The sequence below is a fragment of the Ammospiza nelsoni genome, chromosome W (assembly GCF_027579445.1).
Source record: "Ammospiza nelsoni isolate bAmmNel1 chromosome W, bAmmNel1.pri, whole genome shotgun sequence".
NCBI classification, from domain to species: Eukaryota; Metazoa; Chordata; class Aves; order Passeriformes; family Passerellidae; genus Ammospiza; species Ammospiza nelsoni.
The window spans coordinates 16,860,301-16,881,451 of NC_080668.1; positions in this window are offsets into that span (position 1 = coordinate 16,860,301).

A 21,151-nucleotide genomic window follows, 5' to 3' on the forward strand; every position below is an offset into this window, starting at 1 on the left:
GTCTTGGCCCTTGAAAAAGATAACAAGGCAAAAAGAGGGCAAATCAAACGCTGTTGATCAGCATGCAGTATAGGACAATGGTGTATGAGATCAGATAAAGTCTATCGTTCTGAGGAGCAAGAACGGGACACATTTGAGTGGGTGAAAGCTCCTCCAGCTCCTCCCCGAGGGGGGGAGGCTGAGGAGGTTGAGGCTGAAACTGAGGATGAGGAGGAAGGGAACTTCCCCAAAAAGGAGGAGGACTCAGGTGGGGAAGGCACATCTATTAGAACCCACCCTACCCATGGGAGTCCAGTTGCATCTAGAACTAGGAGGCAAGTAGTGCTACAGGCCCCTCTGCGACAGGCAGTGGGACCAGAAGGGGCCAAATTAATGATCAAAGTGCCATTTACCACCCTTGATTTAGAAGCATGGGAAAGGATTGTGAGGAATTATCGTGTTGACCCTATACTCACTGCCAAACGCCTACGATATGTTATCAAACAACACAATCCAGACTGGGTTGACATCCAGCTACTACTAGATGCTTTCACTGAAACTGAGAAACAGCTGATCTTAAAGACAGCAGGGAGTTTGGCAGAGGATTACTGTAAGGCCACACAGCTGGATGTAAAAGAACATTTCCCCCTCCAAGACCCAGAATGGGATCCTAATGTGTCGGCAGAGGTAAAGAAATTAACAGAGTATCAAGAGTGGATAGCAACAGGGGTAGAAAGAGCTATTCCAAAAACCATAAACTGGTCTGCCTTATATTCCCTTAAGCAGGGGCCTTTTGAGACTCCATCTGACTTTCTAGAGTGTTTAAGGGATGCTATGCGTCGTCATACATCATTAGATCCAGAGTCTGAGATAGGGATAAATCAACTAGTTAATTCATTTTTGGGGCAGTCTGCTGGAGATATCAGGTGTAAACTTCAGAAAATTCGGGGACCAGATGGGAGGAATCTCGAAGCCTTGTTAGAGGAAGCCTGGAGAGTATTTAGTAACCGGGAGGAAGGATATAAACAAGGAATGAAAGGTTGGTGGCAGTGGTACAGGAGGAAAGGCAGAGGAAATACAACCAGGGACCGCCGAGACAGGGACCACCTCGGCTGGGCAGGAACCAGTGTGCAATCTGCAAAAGAATTGGTCACTGGAAAGGCCAATGCCCAGAACGAAGAAGGAGTGACCAGCAGATGGCTGCACACGTACACGACAACTGAGGAGGACCGGGGGATTCTACCCCAGCGGATCCACTGGTTATAACAATGAGGCTGGGGGAAGAAGGGAAAAGGGTGGAATTTTTGGTTGACACAGGAGCTACATATTCAGTTTTAAATAAGGCTTTAGTACCTGTGGAAAATTATTATGTTGTAGTGCAGGGGGCAACTGGCCAGTCTGAAAGGGCATATTTTTGTAAACCTTTGAGGTATAAATTGGGAAAACAATGGGGTATTCATAAATTCTTGTACATGCCTAATTCACCAAGAGCACTCTTAGGGAGAGATTTATTGGAACAATTACAAGCAACCATTACATTCAAAAATGGGGAAATTACTCTGGAGGTAAATGATCAAAAGTACATAGAGTTATTAAGTTTAACTCTGACAGCTATTGGCATTAAGGAAGAAATTGATGAAGAAATACTAGGTCAGGTATTTCCTGGGGTGTGGGCCTCTGATGTGTCAGGGAGGGCGAAAAATGCCTCTACCATAGTAATCAAACTCAAGGAGGGGGCGCAACCAGTGAGAATCAAGTAGTACCCCCTAAAGAAAGAGGATAGGGAAGGAATCAGCCCAATAATCGAAAATTTTCTGCAGTTAGGATTACTGAAAGAATGCCAATCTGATTTCAATACTCCCATCTTACCTGTTCGGAAATCTGATGGGTCATACTGGATAGTACAGGATTTGAGGGCTGTCAATAAAATAACAGAAGATCTGTATCCGGTGGTAGCCAATCCATACACTTTATTAACTTGCCTAACACCTGAGCTAACCTGGTTTACTGGTTTAGATTTAAAGGATGCCTTCTTTTGCCTCCCCATCCATGCAGCCAGCCAGAAAATTTTTGCATTTGAATGGGAAAGCCCTAAGAGTGGGCGCAAAACCCAGCTCACATGGACCAGACTACCCCAAGGCTGGAAAAATTCCCCCACTTTGTTCGGGGAGCAACTTGCAAAGGATCTGGAGTCCTGGGAAGCTCCACAGGAAGGAGGAAGGCTTTTGCAGTATGTGGACGACCTTCTAGTGGCCACTCAGACGAGGGAAGCATGTGTGGCCTGGACGGTAAGCCTTTTGAATTTCCTAGGACTCCAAGGATACAGAGTATCAAAGAAAAAGGCACAGGTAGTGAAACAGAAAGTTATCTACCTGGGGTACGAGGTGAGTGCTGGGCAACGGACTTTAGGGCAGGCTCGCAAGGAAGCCATATGCCAAACCCCAAAACCCCAGACCATAAAAGAGCTCCGAACCTTCTTAGGCATGGCAGGATGGTGCTGGCTGTGGGTTTATAACTATGGACTGCTTGTCAAACCCCTCCATGCCCTGATTGCCGATGGAAGCAGAGATCTCCAGTGGACAAAAGAAGCAACACGGGCCTTTCACCAGCTGAAGAATGCCCTCATGTCAGCTCCAGCTTTGGGACTTCCAGATGTGAGTAAACCATTCTTCCTATTTTCCCATGAGAAACAGGGAATTGCCCTGGGAATACTGGCTCAGGACTTGGGTCCATACCGGAGGGCAGTTGCTTACCTCTCTAAACAACTAGATGCAACAGCCAAAGGATGGCCAGGTTGCCTCAGAGCTGTAGCAGCAGTTGTGCTGAACATTCAAGAGGCACGCAAGTTTACCCTGGGACAAAAATTGACTGTGCTAGTGTCCCACACTGTATCTGCAGTACTGGAAGTAAAGGGCGGCCACTGGCTCTCGCCACAGAGATTTCTGAAATACCAGGCTATCATGGTAGAGCAAGATGATGTAGAGATCGTGGTGACTAATATTGTCAACCCAGCTTCCTTTCTCAGTGGAAACCAAGGAGAAGCAGTACACCATGATTGCCTGGAGACCATTGAAGCTACGTACTCCAGCCGCCCAGACTTAAAGGATACCCCTCTGGATGATGCAGAGACCTGGTTCACTGACGGGAGCAGCTATGTTACCAATGGGAAGCGACATGCTGGGTATGCAGTGACCACCTGCAGAGAGGTAATCGAGTCTGGACCCTTACCAACAGGTACCTCCGCGCAGAAGGCTGAGATAATTGCCCTGACCCGTGCCTTGGAAAGGGCAAAAGGGAGGAGAATAAACATCTACACAGACTCGAGGTACGCATTCGGAGTTGTACATGCACATGGGGCCATTTGGAAGGAGAGGGGACTGCTTACCTCACAGGGAAAGAACATCAAACATGCACAAGAGATAATCCAGCTGCTGGAAGCAGTTCAGCTGCCTGAAAAGGTAGCAATTATGCATATTAAGGCACACCAAAAAGTGAGCTCAGAATTGGAAGAAGGAAATGAGCTGGCAGATAGAGAGGCAAAAGAAGCAGCAAAGGGTGAGGTAGCTACTGAAGGAGTCCTTATTCCAGATGGACAAATCTCCCTTGAAGGTAAGCCAGAATACAACAAGAGAGATAGGAAATTAATCGAAGATCAAAAAGGGACGTATAACCAAGAAGGGTAGGCTACCATTGAAAAGAAACTGGTAATCCCTTCCCATCTATTGTGGTCACTAGTAAGGGAGGAACACCAGAAAACGCACTGGGGAATAGATGCCCTATACACCTACCTGATTGAAAGAATTGTTGCTAGGAATCTATATGCCACTATTACTCAGGTGACCCGACAGTGTGATCTTTGCCTCCAGACTAACCCCAAAAATACCCCCAGACCGAAACTCGGTCAGATTGGGAGAGGCCATGGGCCTGGACAACAGTGGCAAATTGACTTTTCAGAACTCCCAAGGAAAGGGGGGTATCAATATTTGCTGGTATTGACAGACACATTTTCAGGGTGGCCAGAAGCGTTCCCCACCAGAACTGTCAAAGCTAGAGAGGTGACCAGAGTATTATTACAAGAAATAATACCACACTTCGGAGTTCCAGCCACAATATCCTCAGATAGAGGATCACATTTCATTTCCAAAATAGTGCAACAGATTAGTAGCCACCTGGGCATAGACTGGGAACTTCACACCCCATACCGCCCCAATGAAGCGGCCAGGTGGAGAAGATGAATCATTTGATTAAACAGCAAATCATAAGACTGGGGCAGGAAGCTAATCTACCTTGGCCCCAAGCTCTTCCAATAGCACTATCGCGAATTCGAACGAAACCTCGAGCTAAAGAAAAGTTAAGCCCTTTTGAAATACTCTATGGAAGACCATATGGAATACAAAAGGGAGTGTCCACCCATATTAGAGAGGTAACACTAGCCACCTACATGGTGGCCTTAAACAAACAGCTCAAGGAAATTGAGAAACATGTGGCTGGAACTCGGAGCCGGGAGTTAGATGGGCCAGTACATAACATACAACCTGGAGATTATGTATATGTTAAGTCTCTTACAGAAAAGACCTTGGAACCACAGTGGGAAGGACCATTCCAAGTGCTTCTCACCACCTTCACTGCAATCAAAATCAAGGAGCAGAACGCCTGGATTCATCACTCTCGGGTGAAGAAGGCCCATAAACCCCTTGAGGAGTGACGCCAGGAGAAAATGAACTGAGACTAAAACTTACTCGGGCAAAATGAGTATATTGCGGTTGGGAGTAGCTCATATTTTAGTTTGTAGAATTGTTTTGTGTGTAATCATAACTGAAGTTTTAGAACTTGAAAGTACCTTTATTCAGAGCAATGCTGAATGGCCTTGGTCCCAGGTGTTTAATCAGTATACTGGATCCATGGGAAAACCTTCTGAGATAAAGGATTTAAACCTATCCACTGTGGTAATTCATGGAGATCAGGTATATGGGGAGCAGGAATGGCAGGAATGGAAGCTGTGGACACTTCAAGGGATCAGAGGAGAAGAAATCAAGGTAGGGTGCCGGATGATAAATGGGACAGCTTATGAGAGACCAAATGAAATTAGTGTCTCAACCTCTCCTGGTGTACATGAACGCCAGGAAATCTGTGATAGCCCAAATGAATCAGACTGCTGGTGCAATTTCACCTTAATACAGCCTGTAGAAATAACTTGCCTTTGGGCACAGGAAGATATTGGGCTTTCATTTAAATTCAAAATAGATACTACACCTTTTACCACAGCAGAACCCTATACAGCCCACACCAAGACTCAAATAGTTCAGACTCAACCCAAACTTGAACCTGAGCTGTATGGGGTAGGCCCCTATGTAGTAAGGAATGTGGATGAGCAACAACTATTATTCAATCCAGAATGGTCTCTCAAACGTGTGGAGTTGATAATGCAAATTAACATCTCAAAAATCCAACCAGCCTGCTCCTCCTTCCTAAAAACTTCCTTTGGGGGCTGGACAACATGGTTACAAAAACAGGCATACCTCAGGAGCAGAACAAGAAGGGATCTAACTGGCATATTAGGGACAGGATTAGGAGTTTTAAATGGAATTGATTCAGAAATACTGATGAATAGACTGGCCACTGCAGCAGGTAGCCTAACAAAATTGAAGCAACCCTTGCAGTCATCTCTATTGGCATTAGGAACTAGCCAGTGGCAGATTTCAAAAGTTCCGTCAAAATGGGAAACGGCCGGGGACCAAGACCACAAGCTGATAGTAGAAGCACTTGGTACAGTTCAAGATAATGTGTCTTTAGCTTTCAGTTGTATACAAGCACAGTTATGGATGCAGGCAACAGCAGCTCTGATCATACGGGAAGGGGGTGAAGGTAATTTTCCAGCTGAAATTCGGAAGGTTGTGTGGGATAATGCAATTGATTTTGAAAGGAAGTTTCAGTCCTGGTGGACTATGGTGAATTTCACCTATGATCCTGTTTCTAATGTGGCAACTGCCTTTGTGCTTACCATACGTAATGCCACTGTTTATGTTATCCATCCCATCATCGCCCTAGGATTAAACCATGAAAAAACAATACTCTATCCTTCAGAACATAGAGTGTGGGCACGAAAGATGAATGGAAAGTGGCACACAGTAAACTTAGAATCCTGCATTACTAGAGAACAGATGGGATTCATTTGCAAAAGCAATACTATTAATGCTCAGGATGTGTGTTTGGACACTGAACAGAGTATTTGTCACTTCGAAGTCCATCCAGTCACTGACCAGAAAACTGTGCTCGTATATACTGGAAAAGGGTGTGTGTGTCTGAGGACCGCCTGTGCTGCAGTAAATATTGATAGCAATGATGTTATTCTGTCTAGTAAAAATCATTCTAACTTCTGTATTTGTAATTTTTTTAAGATTATCGGGTGTGATTTTTCGTACTTGGCCCCAGTGATATCCCACCAGCTGATTAAAGCTAATTACACGATGTATCACAGACTACCACCTACCCCTATTGGGATGAACCTTACATTAGTGAAACAATTAATTGAGCACCAAGACTTATTGGAAATCCTGAAGGAAATCCAAGAAAGTGGAAAGAAAACCTTAATTACTGTCCAACACGATACAAAGGAGATAACCAGGGTTCTACAAAGAATAAAACAGAATATGGATCATCACTGGTGGGATGTGATCTTTGGGTGGTCACCAACTGCGAATGGAATCTTTAATAAGTTGTGTCACCCCATTGTAGTTTTACTAATATTAGTTGGGATAAGTTTAGGATTATCTATTACATTGTTAATTTGGAACTGTAGAATGCTACAGCGAATAGCTGTACTAACCTCTTTGTCAAACGTACATGGTGAAGCGTTAAAAGACACTTATTGTCGCGGGGGTTTTCCTTAAGTAAAAGAATTTACTTATTTCCTAGGAAAGGGGGGAATGAGACGGAGTGGGGATCCATTCTGAATTAGGTGAAGTGCCTGGAAGAGGTGAGAGGTCTGTAGGGCCAAAGCTGAAGGAAAAGCCGCATTCCAGAGACAGCAAGGAGACAGAGAAAGAAAAACAGAAATTACCGCAAGGTCAATCTGCCCCAGACCTAGGAATTCCTCTGATAAAGAAGAACTGGTGCTAAATGTCACGCGGAATGAATATGTATGAACTTATTGTGAAACTGTATACATATGCATTTGGAAGGGGGATAAAAGAAGACCCGAGGTCTTCAGAGGTACGCTTGCCTATTGGGGAGGCTTGCGTCCGGCGCGCGCCGCAATAAAGCATACCGGGCTTTACAACTTTTACGAAGTTGTGAGGTTTCTTCTTTTCTCCGCAAAACACCTTCCCCCTGCCTGATGGTTGCGGGTAGCTTCCACAGAGTAAAATCGTGGCACCGGCCTGGGAATGCTCCTGGGGCCCGGCAGGCTCGCCTGGGCCCCAGGCTGGGGCAGGGGGATTGTAGTAGGCAGTCAGATGCTAGCAAGGCCGACTCCATCTGGCCCCACAGCACGCCCCCCACCCCCCCCCCCTTACCCCCCTTCCTGCCCAGCAGCCATGTTGGAGGCCGACAGGCGGCCCGGGGAAGGGGGTTCAACCCCGCCTGGGCCGCCCGACCCTGTGGCAGGAGCCGTGCTACCTCGCTCCTGACTGGAAGGGAGAGTTCCCGGCTTTCTCTCATCTTTAACATGTGGCTTTCACAGAGGCGTGTCCAGCTTCTCAGTGGTTCAACAGACTGTCAGTTACACAAAAAGCTTCTGCATCACTTCCCTAAATTTTCCTCCCATTCCAAACCATGACACATACACATAATGTTCACACCTTAATTGTGAGAGACAACCATCTCATTACTCATCTATGACATATACTAAAATTTGTACTTCCTTTTAGTTTTGGACATGAAAAAAAAAAAAAACAACTTGGTGAAGATGTAAATGGTGTATGTCAGGATTAGGTAGGTCTGGGTGAGGGTGTGTCATGGTCCATTTGGATCTCTCAAATTTCCAGGACAGTGTACTCTCCAAATTAAACTATATTTTGTTAGCTCATTAAGAAAGATAAACAAATATGGCAAACACGGGCTCAATCCTCTTTGCACATACTAGTCTATCAAGTGAATTCACTTACTCACCGCTTATAAATTGAGGTTTCATAACTTATAACCCACAGCTCCTAATTTATGCATCTAGGAGCAAAATTAGCTACCTAGTAAACAGTGAGAATTCTCATCCTTCCTCCTCTGACATGATGCAGGCATTCCCTGTATCACACCAGGAAGCATGAAAGCCTCAGCAATCCAGTTGCTGTTGGATCTACTTCAAAAGTTTTTTGGGAAAACTGATGTGTGCATAACTTTCACCCTGCAAGTTTGGTCTATATAATTTCCATGAGTTAGCAGATTCTGACTAAACTGTCTCCTGGAGACAGCAATCCACAGGTGATAATGGCTGCATAATGACCCTTTAGCTCTTTGTGGTCTCTGTCCTGCCTATGTCTTGCCCTCTCTCTAACCTAATGTTGTTGCTCCCAGTATACATCAGACCTTAGCATCAGTTTTGTTAGTGAAAATCTGAGTATCCCAGTATCTTCTCAAAAGACCTTGGTTGTTACCCATCTGACAAAATTGGGAATTTGAAAAGTGATACAGAGATATCTTAATAAAACATTTTGGGAATTGTGGTAGTTAACCTTGACTGGCTGCCAGAAGTCCACCAAGTTGCACTCTTATTCCCCCTTCTCAACAGGACAGGGGGAAAAATAATATGAAAAAGCTTGTGATTTGAGATAAAGGCAGGGAGATCACTTGCCAATTATCATCACAGGGAAAACAGACTTTTCTTGGGGCAGATTAATATAATTTATTGTCAATAAAAACCAGGGTGGGTGTGAAGGTCCGCCCGAAATGAACGGGTGACGAATGATTTTTGGGTGCAAAAATAACCAACACAAGGCACAGGGGTTTTGCAGTAACAAATCAACAAGGTGCAATTTATTGATTATAACCACAGCTAAATATGCGTTTGGTTAAGGGATCCGGGGAAGAGAAGGGTAAGACAAGGAAAAAGGGAGGAAAGGAGGTCAGGGAATGGGGTATAGCTACCAAAACGTGATGTCTTCGGGGTCCCGCTGCCGAAACTCGCTGGTACACGTCTTGGGGAGTACTCAAAGGACAGTCGGACTAAACCCCAATATATATACTGTTCTTGGTTGGGGGAAGGTAACTGAAATTAGGTTTCCATGGAGGGGAGAAGTCCATTGTTTTCATGGCCGAATGCTCACATGTACGTTAAGTTTTCCCCCTCCCTGAGTTGGGAGGGAGTGCAGTCCCAGTCTCTGGACGGAGGTTGCCAGGGGGGTGCCATGGGGGTGCCATGGGGGTGACAATAGGGTGCCAGAGGGGTTCTTGGTTCCTTGATGAGGGGATTCTCATCTCAGTTGGTCTGTCACGGTGGTTGAAGACAGGCAAGAGGGGTCTTCTCATGGAGCGGGGGGAAGCCACCCCAGAGCTCAGTCCAGCCAGCTCAGGAGTTTGGAAGAAAGTCCAGTTCAATTGTCCAGAAAAGGGCAGCATGCCCCCTTCGAGTACAGCATGGCGTGTTCTGCAAGCATCACTTGTGAACACACTAGATAAGCAGGAGACTTTCTTTCCCAACCAGCTCAGCAGTTTTAACCCTTCGGTAGTCTTTTCTCATGACAATTGTGAGGCAAAAAATGAAGGATTTTCGGATGGACTTCTACAGTGGGATAAGTGAGGAACAAAGACAAATCTAAAAACACCTTCCGCCACTTTCTTTACAGGCTCAACTTAATTCGGTTCCTTACTACTCTGCCTCTTCCTTTCCCTACAACCCATTTCTGCCTCCAAGTGGTGCAGGGGCACTGACATATGGTGGGTAGCAGTCACTTCATCACACTTTAGCCCTGCCGTTCCTTCTTCCTCATGCATTTCTCTGTTCCAGTAGGAGGTCCTTCCCATGGGATACAGTCCTCCATGAACCACTCCAGCATAGGTCCTTTTCACAGGATAGTCCTTCGGGAACAGACCTCTCCAGCATGTGTCCTCAATAAGCCACAGTTCCTGCAGGAAAACTTGCTCCTACATGGGCTCCTCTCCATCGGTCAACATTCCTGCCAGGACCTTGCTCTAGCATGGCCTCTACACAGACTTCAGCCTCCTTCAAGGCATATCCACCTGCTCCATCATGGGGTCCTCCATGGGCTGCAGAGGAACAATCTCCTTTGCCATGGTCTTCTCCACAGGCTGAAAGAGGCTCTCTACTCTGGTTCCTGGAGCATCTCATTCCCCTCCTTCTTCATTAACCTTGGTCTTTGCAATGTTTTTTTCTCACAATTTTTTTCTCACTCCTCTCACAGCTGCTGCTCAATATCTTCAATATGTTTTCACAGAGGTACCACCACTGATTGTCTTAGCTTTGGCCAGTGGTCAGTCCATCTTGGAGTCATCTGAAAGTGGCTTTGTTGGACATAGGGACTGTCGCTGTTGAGTCAGAAATATAAAGAAGACTCCAGTCTTAGAAGGTGATCAGAAGGCATTTAATGAAAATTAGCACATCTTTTTATAATGCAGCTCGCTTAGGTGAGACTAGATTGGTCTCAAAGTAAAAACCTCTCACACTATTGGTGAACTATGAATGCAACACTCTGGAGAATCATATCTATAAACAACAGTTACAGAAAGAGAGATAATAATTGTTTTAATTCTTTTCTCTAAGTTTCCCAGGCTTGGCCTGGGAGAAATTATCGCTGTTCTTTCTTCTACTGAACTGAGAATATCCACAATTCCCCCTTTTTGTTTAAAGGAGGAGGCAATGTTTGTAACCTCCTGCAGGGCCCCCTGCAGGAAAGAGAACAAACACAGCTCAAGAGGTTTATCAGCTGTCAATCAAAACCTCAATCAGACATTGGCTCAGAACAGTCGAAGAAATCTCTAACTTATACTTTAAATTCTCTACCATTACATTCCTTTTATAAACTTAACTATTAATTCTAAGAAATCAGTTACCAACTCTAGTATAGTAACAAAACATTGTTAGTCTGCTCGTAACACTGGCAGCCTAACTTGTCAACAATCTGTTTCTAGAAACAAAGAAAAGATAAAATGTTCATTCCCCACTCGTAGAGGGGCCAGCTGGTTGATGGTTGGTGTCTTGATCGTCGTTCAAAGACTGTGATTGATGGTCGGCAGTTTGGTCACCATTTGAAGGTTGCCTGCCGGCCACATTCTGTTTCTGATGTTGCAAGTCAGGGCGAACGCACCTCGCAGGTATCCATCGTACCCCAGTACCTGTGGATACACATGCATACCTGCAGCCCCAAGTGATAAGGTCGCAGGGGCCCTCCCACTTATTGGTGGCAAGGTCCCGTATCCAGACCTTTGCTCGAGGCAGGTATGTCTCACCTGTCAAATGCAACAAAAGAAAATGATTCGAAATGACAGGAATCTCTAAATGCTGTGGCACTGTAAGATGATTAATTGTATATAAAGCTTTTTTCAATCAACTGTGTGGGGTCTCATCTGGCATTGCCCTTTTTTGTTTTTCCAGAACACGCTTTAAAGTGCCACGAGTGCGTTTAACAATAGCTTGACCGGTTGGCTAATGCGGAATACCAAGTTTGTGTGAGACTCCCCACAAGCGTAAATACTGACATGTCTTCTGTGAGACATAGGCAGGGCCATTGTCAGTTTTCACAGAAGAAGGTGTCCCCAGAACTGCAAAAGACATGCTCCAATGGGCAATCACATTGCAGCCCTTTCCCCCTGTGTGAGCAGATGCCCACATGGTGGAGGAGAAGGTGTCAATAGACACATGCACATACTTGAGTCGACCAAACTCAGCAATATGAGTAACATCTGTTTGCCAAAGCTGCAAGGCCCTTAGGCCTCTGAGGTTCACCCCTGTCGGTAAAGGTGCAACAAGTCCATGACAGTCAGTGCAGGAATTGACAGTGTCACGAGCTTCAGTTGACGTTAACTGAAATTGCTTTTGCAGAGTATGCGACACTTTGACTTGTGCAATCTTGTCAGGCTGAGGAGCTACCCACGCAGGGTTAGCTAACCTGTCAGCCCTGGCATTACCTTCCGTTATGAAACCTGGTAAAGTGGTGTGACTCAGAATGTGCAGGATGTAATATGAATGAACCCTGGTTTGAATTGCACACCACAAGGTTTTCAATAACTGAAAGAAAGCTGCATTATTGACCTCTTTCAGAAGTGAGCAATCCAAATGTTTAGTTATGTCTGTGACATAGGCAGAGTCAGTGACCAAATTCAGAGGCACCGGAGAAAATCTCTGGAATGCCATAGCAACAGCCTTTAGCTCAACCAATTGGGCTGAGCCGGACACGTGGGCTTCAAGCACTTGCCATCCAGACTCATCCTTACAGGTAACAATGGCCTTCCCTGTTTTTCCTGAGCTGTCAGTGAAGACAGTGGGTCCCTGCACTGGCACTTGACTATTTTTCGGCCATAAAGACAGACTGGTCATTTTTGCCAGCTGCAGTAACTTGTGACTGGGCAAATGATAAGCAATTTTCCCTGAAAAGTTTTGCAACATGCTTTGCAAAAGAGCACTGTTAAAAAAGCCCCATTGAAAGTTGTCCCACTCCCCTGGAAGAATAATTTTCTCAGAATCAGATGCCATCAATTGCAAGCACTGCTGATGGCATTTGATTATCAAATGGACAAAGAAGTCAACCAGCAGGGATGCTGTCTTTTTAGGCTGATGGGGCAAGAAGACCCATTCAAAAATGTGCAAGGGATCAGGCCATTTGTCATTCCATTGGCCAATGACACCTGTAGGATGATTGTCTGGATAGGTAATGAAGACAAGGATATCAATGGAAGGATCTACTCAAAAAACCTGATGAGCAGAAAGAGCCTGTTGGACTTCCTCCACTGCTTGTTGTGCCTCAGGAGTCAATTTCCAAGGTAAATTCAGATCCGGGTCCCCCTTTAAAAGGTTGAACAATGGGGACATCTGTACCACGGTCAGTCCCAGATAAGGACATAACCAACTGACGACCCCTAGCAATTTCTGGACATCATTCAGGGTCGTAAGAGAATTTGCGAATTGCACCTCCAGATGCTGAATAGTTTGATCAAGAATTTTGACCCCCAAATACTTCCAAGGAGGATGGCATTGAACCTTCTCCAGAGCCATTTGCAGCCTATAAGAATGCAAGGCAGCAAACAGCTAAGGCTGTACCCTCAGCAATTCATCCTGAGTGGATGCTGCCACCAGGATATCATCCATGTAGTGATAATAATACACATCAGGAAACTGCTCGCGGACTCCAGACAAGGCCTGGGCCACACACCATCGGCAAATAGTTGGGCAGTTTTTGCAGCCCTGCAGCAAAACTTTGCATTGATATCTCTGTACGGGTTCAGCATTGTTGACTGAAGGCACTGTGATGGCAAACTTTGGTTTGTCATCCAGATGCAAAGGAATTGTGAAAAAACAATCCTTCAAATCTATGATCAAGATTTCCCATCCCTCAGGAAGCATGATAAGTGTGTGTGGTATTTGTGAAGTCCCCAGGACAAAGGAGGAATTGATGATTTGAGGAAACTAACAAAACTCCACAACTTTTGTGAGAGTTGTATAGCTGGTATGTTTATTACAGCGCTGGATGCATGTGGGGATCGTTCCCCTTAAAATGACACGTGTACCTCTGGGAACTCCAGATCCTTTTTTATCTCCCTCTCCAATACATATGCATGCAATTTTACAATAGGTTCATACATATTTATTCTACTCTTTGGGCGTGGCATTTGCCGCTAATTTTTTTTAATCAGAAAAAATTCCTGGGTCATTCTGCCCTGTTTCCTGCAGCGGCCTCTCCATCTGTTTCAGAGTTCAAGGAGCCCTCCCTTATCTCTGTCCTTCGGCTGAAGCAGTTTCTTCAAGCATAGGCTTTTTGTGAGAACAGGCAGTCAGACTAAACAGCTATGTTTGCAAGCTACAGACTTAACTCAAAGATGTACATTTCACCTAAATCAAAATGGATTTGTACTCTGGAAAATTTTCACTCTGTCTCATTTCTCCCCTTTCCTAGAAAATAAGTAAATTCTTTTACTTAATGCAAATCCCTGCGTCAATAAATGTCTCTTAATGCTTTACCATGTATGTTTGATAAGGAGGTTAACACAGCTACTCGCTGTAGTATTCTCTAATTCCAAATTAGCAATATAAAGGATAACTCTAAATTACTTCAACTAATATTATTAAAACTAGAATGGGATGACACAACTTACTAAAGATCCCATTTGCAGTTGGTGACCACTCAAAGATCACATCCCACCAGTGATTATCTCATTTTGTTTCATTCTTTGCAGAATTCTGTTTATTTTTTTGTATCATGTTGGACAGTAAGTAGGGTTTTCTCTCCGTGTTCTTGGATTTCCTTCAAGATCTCCAGTAGGTCTTCGTGCTTAATTAATTGTTTTACCAATGTAAGGTCCATCCCAATAAGAGTAGGTGATAGTCTGTGATACACTGTGTAATTGGTTTTAATCAACTGGTGGGATGTCACTGGGGTCAAGTACGAAAAATCACACCCTATAATCTTAAAAAAATTACAAATACAAAAATTAGAATGATTTCTACTAGACAGAATAACATTGTTGTTATCAATTTTTTCAATAGCACAAGCAGTTCCCAAGCACACACAACCTTTACCAGTATATATGAGCACAGTTTTCTGATCAGTGACTGGATGAATCTAGAAGTGGCAAATACTCTGTTCAGTGTTTAGACACACATCTTGGGCATTAATAGTATTGCTTTCACAAATGAATCTCAGCTGTTCTCTAGTAATGCAGGATTCTAAGTTTACTGTTTGTCACTTTTCATTCACCTTTCATGCCTATACTCTATGTTCTGAAGGGTAGAGCACTGTTTTTTCATGATTTAATCTTAGTGCAAAGATGGGGTAGATAACGTAAACAGTGGCATTACGTATGGTAAGCACAAAGGCAGTGGCCACATTAGAAGCAGGATCATAGATGAAACTTACCATAGTCCACCAGGATTGAAACTTCCTTTCAAAATCAATCACATTATCCCAGACAACTTTCCAAATTTCAGCTGGAAAATTAACTTCACCCCCTTCCCGTATGATCAGAGCTGCTGTTGCCTGCATCCATAACTGTGCTTGTATACAACTGAAAGCTAAAGACACATTATGTTGAACTGCACCAAGCGCTTCTACTATTAACCTGTGGTCTTGGTCCCCGGACTGTGACGGTGGTCACAGGGGTCTTTGGATGAGGAAAGAGACGAGGATTTGACTCCATATTTCAGAAGGCTTGATTTATTATTTTATGATATATATTACATTAAAACTATACTAAAATAATAGAAGAAAAAGTTCTCATCAGAACACTAGGCTAAGAATAGAAAATAATGAATAACAAAGTTTGTGGCCCGGACAGAGAGACAGCTGTGCCGTGATTGGCCATTAATTACAAACAAGCACATGAGACCAATCACAGATGCACCTGTTGCATTCCACGGCAGCAGATAACCATTATTTACATTTTGTCCCTGAGGCCTCACAGCTTCTCAGGAAGAAAAAATCCCAAGAAAAGGATTTTCATAAAAAGATGTCTGCGACACCGGCCTTTTCCCACTTCGGCAGTACTTTTGAAATCTGCCACTGGCTAGCTCCTAATGCCAATAGAGATGACTGTAAAGGCTGCTTCAATTTTGCTAGGCCACCTGCTGCAGTGGCCAGCTTATTCATCAGTATTTCTGAATCAATTCCATTTAAAACTCCCAATCCTATCCCTAATATCCTAGTTAGATCCTTTCTTATTCTGCTCCTGAGGTATACCTGTCTTTGTAACCACATTGTCCAGCCCTCAAAGGATGTTCTTAGGAAAGAGGAACAAGCTGGTTGGATTTTTGAGATGTTAATTTGCATTAGCAATTCAACACATTTGAAAAACCATTCTGGATTAAACAACAGTTGTTGTTCACCCACATTCCTCACTATGTAGGGGCCTATTTCATTCACTTCAGGCTCAAGTTTGGGTTGGGTCTGAACTGCTTGAGTACTAGTGTGAGTTGTATAAGGTCCTGCTCTTGTAAAAAGTGTAGTATCTATTTTAAATTTAAATGAGAGCCTGATAGCAACATGAGCCCAGAGGCAAATCACTTCCACAGGCTGAATTAAGGTGAAATTAGACCAACAGTCTGATTCACTTGGGCTATCACAAACTTCCTGGTGTCTGTATACAGGAGAGGTCGAGACACTAATTGCATCTGGTCTCTCATAAGCCATCCCATTGACCACTTGGCACCCTACCTTGATTTCTTCTTCTCTGATCCCTTGAAGCGTCCACACTTCCCCTTCCTGCCACTCCTGCTCTTCATATACCCGATCCCTGTGGATTACTACAGTGAATAAGTTTAAATCTTTTATCTCAGAAGGTTCTCCCATGGATCCAGTATACTGATTAAAAGCCTGGGACCAAGCCCATTCAGCATCGCTTTGGATAGAGGTACTCTCTAATTCTAAGACTCCAGTTTGTGGTGGTTTGACAGGAAACAGGTTTTCTGGGAGGTTGTAGTCAAACCAATGGGTGCTCAGATTTTAATATTGGCACCTGGTTTGACCACTGGGATTTGGATACGCCTCTGAGAACACACAGGGGTTAAAAGCAGAGCTGCTTCCCTGGGAAGCTCTCTTGGGATTTCGGTGAGGGAAGCAGGTCTGACCTCCTCTGCCCAGCTGTCTGCTGCTGGGCGGGGGAGGGGAAAGCCACGGAGCCGGGGAGAGGTAGGCCGGGCCTGGGACAGAGATGGGAGGTAGGTCTGGCCTGGCCCAAGGGTGGGAGAGAGAGAGAGAGAGACAGAGAGTGAGAGAGAGAGAGACACTGGGAGCCAGACACCGGGCAGCCCCCCCCCCTGCCCTCAGGAGATGGAGAGAGAGAGAGAGAGAGGGCCGATGCCTGGGACTGGACTGTTACGTTGAAATTTGATATCATGTGCTGCCAGCACAGCTCAGCCTGCGAAGAGTCCGGCTGCTTGTAGGAGCTTTTAACCCTTTGTGGACAATGAAAACTTTGCAGAGCATTGACCTTTCCTGGAGGGGAGATGGAGTGAAGGATGAAGAGGGCACTGAGCGAGTGTTGAAGGTCTGAGCAAGGGAGAGATGTGAAAAGAGCCTTGGGTGGAAGAGATGATGGAGTGGACTTTTGGCTGGACTTTTCTTGTATAGCCATGGACGGAACCATTTTTTCCCCTGTGACACAGAGACTGCATTTAGGGGGAGGCAATTGCTCGGAGCCAAGGGAGTGCAGTGATGTTATGTGTAAGAGTGCATGAACAGAGACAACAGGTGAGGAGGGTGGTTGGTGCCCTCGCTCTTCAGTGGAAGAGAAGATCTCTGTTTTTGAGACCCACTCGGCCCCAGGGGGTGAAATTTGGGGGGGACAGGTGTCCCAAAAGTGAGAGACTGTGCTCTTTGCTGGAACTGGACAAAGCATCCTTAAAAGGGGAACCCTAGAGGCAGCTCTAGTCCATGCGCAGTGGTGAGAGCACTGGGCATGGAAGGAAGATGTCATGATGGCAAAGGATCTCCGGGCGGTGCCACGTGTGACAGGAAACACAAGAGGTCTCAATGGTGTTTCTGGGGGGAAGCCTATGGCACAGGAAGGACTCCCCTCCTCTTGATGAACTGAAGACTGAGTATTCTAAAGGGTGGTGCCGGACCGAGAGTTGGTGATTTGGGGAATGTATTGTATTGGAGATTTGGTGGGAGGAGGAGGTTATGTATTTGTAAGGTTTTCATTTTCCTTGTGTGTTTCATTTTTTTTTTCCCTTGTAGTTTAGTTAATAAAGTCTTCTTTATTTCTAAGTGAGAGCCTGCTTTGCTTATTCCTGGTCACATTTCACAGCAGACACCAGAGAGAGAGTATTTTCATGGGAGCACTGGCATTGTGCCAGTGTCAAACCATGACATAATTATATACAAAACAATTCTGTAAATGAAATTACAAACTACCCCTGGCCGCAATATACTAATTTTGCCCTAGCAAGTTTTAGTCTCAGTTCATTGTCTCCTGGCGTCACTCTCCAAGGGGCTTCTGGGGCCTTCTTCACTCGAGAGTGATGGATCCAGGCATTCTGCTCCTTGATCTTGATTGCAGTGAAGTTGGTGAGAAGCACCTGGAATGGTCCTTCCCACTGTGATTCCAGAATCTTTTCTGTAAGAGACTTAACATATACATAATCCCCAGGCTGTATGTTATGTATTGGTCCATCTAGCTCCCTGCTCCAAGTTCCAACCACATGTTTCTCAATTTCTCTGAGCTGTTTGCTTAAAGCCACCATGTAGGTGGCTAATGTTACCTCTCCAATGTGAGTGGACATTCCCTTTTGTATTCCATATGGTCTTCCATAAAGCATTTCAAAGGGACTCAGCTTTTCTTTAGCCCGAGATTTAGTTCGAATTCGCAACAGTGCCAGTGGAAGAGCTTGGGGCCAGGGTAGATTAACTTCCTGCCCCAGTCTTACAATCTGCTGCTTAATCAAATGATTAATTTTCTCTACTTGGCTGCTCGATTGGGGGCAGTATGGAGTGTGAAGTTCCCAATCTATGCCCAGGTGGCTACTAATCTGTTGCACTATTTTGGAAGTGAAATGTGATCCTCTATCCGAGGATATTGTGGCTGCGTGGAGCCGGGGTGGGGCTGGGTGCCGCCCTGCCCGCCTGCTCCCCGATCCCCAAAATGCCACTGAGCACAGACAGCATCTTCACTTCCTGAAACCCCCAGTTCAGAGTCTCTCCCCCTCGCGGTTCTGCCCAGTAAGGCTTGGGAAATGCGTCTCTAGGTGCTAGCCAGTGCGGATGCGAGTGGGTCCCCCCTGAAAACCTCCTCCAAGAGGCAATCGCCCAATTCTTCCCATGTTCTTGGACTCAGTGCAGAGCCCACTTCCACTGGAAACCCGTGATCTCTGGCCCAGCCCTGCAGATCGCAGAGCACTTCATCCAAGATTGCATTTCCCATGGGAGGTATGACATTCTTCCACACGGTCAGAACTAGTTGTTCATCTGTAGAAAGTTGGTTCCCCATTTTTAAGGAAAACCCATCCCTCAGCAGGTCTCCACTTCAAGAGAAAGACAGTCTGCTGTGTTGGGAAAAGCTGTCCCCCACTCAGTTCTCAGCCTCCCAGGGCCGACGCCCATAGTCCCAACGGGACCAGTCTTCTCAGGAAGACACGGGGTAAAGACAGTGTTACCTCACTCAAGAGGGCAAACAGTATACGATCGCAAAGGGCCGCCGGGCCGATCCTCTCGGGACGCATCCTGGGTGTCCTGCGATTCCACGAGGCGTCACCAGATGTTGCTGTTGAGTGAGAAATGTAAAGAAGACTCCAGTCTTAGAAGGTGATCAGAAGGCATTTAATGAGAAGTAATACGTCCTTTTATAATGCGACTTGCTAAGGTGAGACTAGATTGGTCTCAAAGTAAAAACCTCTCACACTATTGGTGAACTATGAATAAAACACTCTGGAGAATCCTATCTATAAACAACAGTTACAGAAAGAGAGATAATAATTGTTTTAATCATTTTCTCTATGTTTCCCAGGCTCAGTCTGGGAGAAATTATCTCTGTTCTTTCTTCTACTGAACTGAGAATATCCACAAGGAACAGCTCCTGATTTTTTCCTATAGAGGTCACCCCTTCAGCCTTTTATTACCAAAACTATGCCATGTAAACCCAATACAAGAATAGAAAGATGTTTGTACTTGAATTTCAAGGTAGCAGCATGACATTCAGGAGAAGATAATGAAAGCAGAATTGGAGAGAAAACACAAGAGAAAGGAAGATTTTAAGATGTTTTTCAGAGGCAGTGGTCAAAATTGACTCCTAGGAATTGCAGCAGGAACAGAAGAATGATAATGAGAGTAATAAAGTTCTAGATTAGAGGTGTGACCATGAAAGAAAGGAGAAGGGGCAGACATGAAAATACAAGACTTTGTTATAGATGAGTAATGAGATGGTTGTCTCTCACAATTAAGGGGTGAACATTATATGTGTGTTAAGAGAAGTTTTATAAATGTATAGTTATATTACTGCAATGTGTTCCCCCCCAGTATTTTTTATCACAGGATGATCTTGGTAATCTGGGCATTTGGGAAGGTTGGTTTGTTACTATGGTAACACCTGGTCTCCAATCAGAATGTAAGAAAGTGACTTCACCACTGGACGGCAAGGAAGGAGTTGACTGTCAGTTCTAGGAGGGGCTAGAGATATAAAAGGTGAAGCATCCATCTTGAAGATGTGCCATGTGGCTGGCAGCCACGGGGGGGCTCCCAGTACTGTAATATTTCCTTATTTAGTCTTTCTGTTGTAATTTTTGTTATGGTTTAATAAAACTTTAAAATTTTAAAGAGTGAGCAGTCATTTCTCACAACTTATTACAGATAGTGAAGATACAGGAGAAAACCATTCAGCGCTAGGTAGGAAAGACATAGGGAAAAATAAGGAGATCATAATGCTGGAGGTTAGAGTAGGAGGAAAATATATTTTGAAATATATTTTGATGGCAACAAATATAACTTGATGGCGGCAGAGACCTCTGGCATATCAGCCACTACCATTCATATAGCCTATCAGTGAGCCCATTCTTGTTTCCACTTCCATATGCAAAGGGAGACAGCACTTAATGGAAATAGGCAATTGATGAAACTACTTGATCATTATCCATTTCCTAGAAGAGGTGATATAGCATTACTTGCCTTGATAATTATTTGCCAAGTCTTGAGATGGTTCACCCTACCAAAATAAAGATAAAAGCCCCCTTCATTTTCATTTTCTTAAAAGTAAAATTATAAAGTCACCAGAAAAAGCTTAAAAATATGATTCATGTTGTCGCCGTTTAGGAATGGTATTCCCCAATTTAGAACTCTCATTAAGAATACCATGAGTCACTCCCCTCCCACCCTGAATGGGAGGCACAAAAACCAGTGATCACAGGTTGAGATAACAATTTACTGGAAACACCAATGAGATAAGAAAACAGAACAGTGACAGCAACAATATTAATAACAAAAGGTATAAGAAAAAAAAATATTTCCACATAAAACAATACTGGACCATTCTGCCCACCATGCTTTCCACTGGAAAGAATGCCCTTCTTGGAAGCTAGAGACAGTCC